Below are 6,000 nucleotides of genomic sequence, written 5' to 3'. Positions count from 1 at the left end.
AGTGATGTAGGTACGTGTTGTATTGCCGGTTCGAATGGGAATAAATATATCGGTGGTCGAGATCGAAATAACCCACGGTTTTCATTTTGGACTCGTAAAAAATTGGCGGTTTGAATTTCGTTGAACCTATCGAACTGTCCGAGTATTGTTAAAGGGAATAAATTGTACGTAGTCGAGTGGTATAGTGTTGTGCTACAAAAAATAATATACTTAGGACTTATGTATTACACAATAAAGTCTTGTTGGTAGTAATAAAACTGAGTTAATATGTAATGTCCTGTAATTGTTATATTTTATACTTAACATATTTAAAAGAAAATAAAACCAGACTAAAAGTTTCCGCTGTAGCGCAAGTTGGTCGACATCAACGTAGAAGTTGAAGTTAAAAAAAAGAAGTTTATTTTAGTGTTATCGATGTACCCACTCGATTTTAAAAATATTTTTTTATGCGGTCGTGCGATCTGCGAAAGACATACGGCCTGCAGCTTCATTCGCATTTTAGGCGTGGGTTATAAAATGTAGTCTATATCCTTTCTTGGACATGCTTGTTCCATTGGTTTGGCATTGAAAGACTAACATACTCATAGACAGACAGATTTATTTTCGTATTTATAATAGCATATATATACATATAAGAAACCAATTACCAAATAAACAAAAGTAATTTATCTATGACTTCGTTTTAGAGCTGAATCCATTATGCTGTTCCAATCTATATACAGAGATAACCATCTTATTCTTCGTAAAAAAAAAACTTAAGAATCTCGAGAACATAATTTTGTCTCAAAACTAAACTTATAAATTACCGCTGAATAAGGATTAATTAACGAATTTACTAGACATAGCTGATGCGAATGCGGTTTGGAAATCATCACTATTAGTAAATCACATGAGCCATGTGCTGGTAGATGACGTCATTGATTAATCTAGACAAAAATCATTCTTTCAATTAAGATGACTCACGCACACTCGCTGTCTACTTAAATTTCTAGAAAAGATACACAGTCATGTGTTGTCTCATTATCATAACGACATATGTATCAGTAACAAACAAACAAAGAAATGTCCTCAACGGCCTTAAGTATAATAAGAATGATTGCACAAACTGGTTTATAAAATACAAAACCACATCTCAAGTGGTCTAGTTCATTCTTATTGTGGAAACAAAATCGAATACTTTTTATTGACATGGAATAAATAAATGGAAGAGGCAAAAAAATGCTCTGTCAACTCTTCAATGGTATGATAAAAAAATATTGATACGACGATTAAAGCGGAATCCCTCACGGGCTATCGGTTTGTAATGCACAAATTGCGTTTGTATTAAACATATTTCCTCTACAGTCCTGCGGTAACCCGTCTACGTCATTTTTCTTGTTCATCCCACCATTCAGCTTGAAGTGGTCGAGGACACAATGGGCAGAAACGCACGCAGAGCTATTCATTCATCCTGATAAATGAAAACACAATAATAATTCCATATAAATTAAAGATGTTTAATAAAAATTGATGCGGCATTCTGCTAAACGTACATACAAATAAATGCTGTTTACATTACTAAAATATTTTATTACAACGCAAGATATTGTAATTAAATATTTATTTGAGTTGAGATATAATAGAGTTATTTAAAATAAATAGAAAAGGTTAGGATATTATTTTTCTATATTATTAATGCCATATCCAAGCATGGCTTATCGTGTACATTCATGATGTTTACAGAAGGATGGCGCAAGTATACGTTCAATGGCAGAATTGGCCCACTCGAAGTACAATAGTTCGTACCCAACCGAGATAGCTCTCGACGAAGCAACCGCATTTTATGTTTTTTAAAACGCCCTCATATATAAAGAAAAAATTTAAATTCTAATCATTTTTTATGAATATTATTGTATCAATAAAATATTTTTTATTCTATAGTATCATTTCTAGGAAGCTTTTTATTCTGAGATCGTTGACTGAACTGGATAAGCACTAAACTTTATTTCCATTATGAAATCCTTTTTACCTTTTGCTATTTAATCCGTTACCGGTTTTATAGTGATTGTCAACTTTTATCGGTTTCTTTTACAATGGTTGACGGAACAAACAAAGGCGTTACACCAATAAGGTTACATACAGCCACCAATAGGGTACCTATACCTTCGTGCCAGTATTAAAAATAGTAACCCTATTTGTGTATACATGTTTGCGTTTGTATGAATAATGCAATGTTGAACTAATAAAACTTTGTCACAATAACTCCAAAAGTTTTTCTTAACTCTCCATGAGCCTTTTATCCTGTGAGATATTTATAATCTGTTTCTGAATTAACTTTTTCGATGATCAACTGTCATAGCTGATCGCTGATATAAATTGTGTCTTAAAATTTTTAAATTTATACCCTATATTTTCTTATGGAAGCAAATACTGTTAACCTTGTTAGGTAAGTATATAGTTTTTACCTTCAAAAATGTCATTATAAGCTATTGCAATCGAAAGAGCAAAGTGTGTTCTGCTAATAGCTGTGCATATGCAATACAAAGTTTTTATTTAACTCCTGTTAATACGTGGAGTATCTAATATGCGAATAAATAAAATATGATAAATCAACTGTTAAATTAATTTCACTGCCAAAGTTCCGATAAAAACTTCGCTGATATTCCAGAGGCCATTTTATCTTGAATCCATAATGATTACTATAGATTATTTTAAACGTCGACTAATCATGTCATGTGGATCACTAAGTATTTTACTGTAACCTAATTTTAATGCTGTTGGATGGTATATGGGAATAGGTGTTGTTTTAAAGTAAAGAGTAGGTATGTATGAATTTTACAAATTTTATTTTTCCTGAGAACCATTTAATTGATAGGTTTTTTGCAGCAAAAATTTCAATGAAAGAATTTATGGATATTTTAATAGCTCCTCTCAATTTAACACGATATCCGAGCTACGCCAGCCTCTTCAGGCTCGTTATCCGTGATCGTATTGGTTAACGTAGTTAAACATTATACAATTATTATTATTGATTTCCACTTTTTCTACTAAGTATCGTTATGCTACTATGATTCTTTTTTTAAAAAATAATCTTGGTGAAGTCAAAGCTTAAATATAAAATACTTACTTACATTCTTATTATGTTTATGTGTAAGAAACGAAAGGGACACCAATATTCTACGGCAAGATGTATCTATCTCTAGTGAAGGACTAAATAAATATAAAAAAAAAAAAACATATATTGTTTTCAATAACGGTTAAATTTTGAAAAAAGAACCTCGCACTGTTCATGTCCCTATCCTCAAATAGAAGTGTATTGGAAGCGGTAGGTTGCCGAAATTTTTCCAACAAATGAAAAAATACAATTTGTTGGTGCCGTTTCGGCGAGCGGCAAATGTTATAGCTGTGAGCTGTATAATAGGTAGGTTGGGTTACGGGTGAAGTGGGCGGTGCGGACAGGCTTAACAGCACGCGATTGGTGGGATAAATGGTAGGGAGAGACGTTTGATGTGATCCGCCAGAGGTCGTCACTTGCACCCTTCTCCATTGTACGGTCGGCAGGCGCGTGGTGCGCCTCGGTGTGGTGTTCGTGCGACAGTTATATGAAAAAAATGCTCGAGTTTTACACAAATATAAATTCGGGATTGATGCAGGAGAGCATGCAACCGCCGCTCTCTTGTGCTGGCAGAACAGGTCAGTACGATCATTTGGCTAAATTGCAGCTAGCGAATTTATATGTTCGGTCTTGTTTGGAAAACAAAGTTTTAAGTGTAAACAAACTGTTTAAGTTTGAAGAACGATTATGTTTTTGATGACATTTAAAAATTTCCTTGTACGTATTTTTTTTAACGAAATTTTATTACCTTAATTTCTCTATTTTTAATTTTTATTTATTGTCAAATAATAGTAAATAAAAATTCCATGACGTTCTGATGAATTGTTAAAAAAAATGAACCATCATTGTTGAATACATACTTTTTTAACTCTTTGATTTAAATAAACAAACGCATCCTAGGCATTTATTAACCGTGAAGCTGTAAAGGCGTGGTGTTTGTAGAGCACGTTACCTGATATTTATTCACGGCATAATAATTGTAGAGCATTTCTTCGGTTTTTAATAAAATAATTAATTATTAAATTTTTATTTATTTATTTGCCAGGAGCTATATATCTTCATATAGTGTATGACACGTAAAACTTATAAAGCAAAATACTCTACGTTTAGTTTTATCGTAAAGTAATTTACGTACCTCTAAAATATAAAATTTTTAGTTATTTACGAAATAATTTTTATTAAATACGAGAGCATTTTGCTGAAAACATTTCGCCTTTTAACATTTTTCTTTATGAAATGCTTCCGGAAACGGTGTTTGGTTTTAAAATCGTTATTATTTTCCATTATCAGGCTACGATTCGTCTCGCCGGCTTGAGAATTTAATGAATTCGATGCTCCGAATTAAATTGAATGTTGATTTTACAATTGATTCGTGGTTTTTCATGTCAAAGTACATCGTATTTTTTCCTTTTTGTTATTAATCGAAACAAGTTTATTTACAGGCCTTATTTATAATCGATTTGTTTCGATTTAATTCTAAGTATAAAACTATAGGTATAAAGTACCATCTTAGTGATAGTATTTTTATTAAAATGAGATATTTTAATAATAATAATAAATTATAATTAGAGTTGATTTGATTTGACATACTTATTTTATAATTTTGATTAAATTTGATGTAATAGGATATTTAGGTAACATTTAGGATCCATTTTGATGATGATATAAAGCTGTCCAAGTTACGTTTCTTAAGATAAAGCTACTCTTTTAATATTATTTTATTGAAAAGAGGAGGAGTAATCTTTTTTTTTATTCAATTTATTGACGATATGAATATTTCTTTATTTATGACAGTAGGCGGCCTTGCATTTGGGTCATCTGACATTTTATTGTCACCAGCGCCCATCGAAGTTGGCGCTGTAAGAAATATTAACTATTTTTTATGTCGCCAATGTTTTATCACCGTTGGTAAATAAGAAGAATCACACTGACTTTACTTACTATACTTTAAATCGGAACATTATAATACTAAATACCTAATGCTGTATTATAGTAGAATAATAAGTTTGTTAAAAACCCGAGAACCAAGTAACAAAATAAAAGAACGTTGAAAACGATAACTTAAAAAATATGAATAGATTATGCAATCAGTACAAAGTGTCATCAATTTTCACTTTCGTTTTTTAATTAAGATAAATTACCTCGAATATTTGTTAGTGCTTAATAGACGTAGGTAACTATATGCAATATCGATTGCTTTGTTCGGGCGATAACGCGGTGAGTTAACGTACCTAGCTACAGTTACGTGCTGAGCGGTACAAACCTATACTTAGGTATTAACTAACACTATTTGTACGTAAACAAAGTTGACGCTTTGACATAAATTGTGTCGCAAAACAATTCGTTTATTAATTTAATCAAATGCAATTAAACGAGGCATCTCACTAGTAATATAATGCTATCAATTTTATTTCTTTCAGCTCTAGTTTACTTTTATTTATTCTGGCATTTGTTATATTTCTCATATAGGTATTTTGTATATACCTCGTTGTTCTACTGATTAAGTTACAGAGCCATAGTTCTTGATATCCTGGATTTAAAACCCGGGTCGGGTTAATAAAGCAGTATTTAGTTTTCAAGTCTTAATATTCTAGACCCTGGTAGTATGAATCCCATGCGACGCATTACACCAAATGTATAAACTAAACTGATGAATCTCCCTTGAGAATGCACACCGTGACACGAATCCGTCAAAGGGTCATCGCCATTCACCGCCACAATTATTTGTAATGATTTAATTAAAGCCTTTATTAATACTAATTAATATCCAACTGCAGTTCTCTAATGTTAAGAAGAGAATTAAACTATTTAGAAGGTTGAGATCAAGAAAGTGTTAATTGTACAATCCGAATGAACTGTATTAAGTACTTTGGTTTGTTACAAGAATTATTCTGATACTGCAAATG

Source organism: Vanessa cardui, chromosome Z (genome assembly GCF_905220365.1).
Source record: "Vanessa cardui chromosome Z, ilVanCard2.1, whole genome shotgun sequence".
Lineage (NCBI taxonomy): Eukaryota > Metazoa > Arthropoda > Insecta > Lepidoptera > Nymphalidae > Vanessa > Vanessa cardui.
This window is presented reverse-complemented; position numbering follows the sequence as displayed.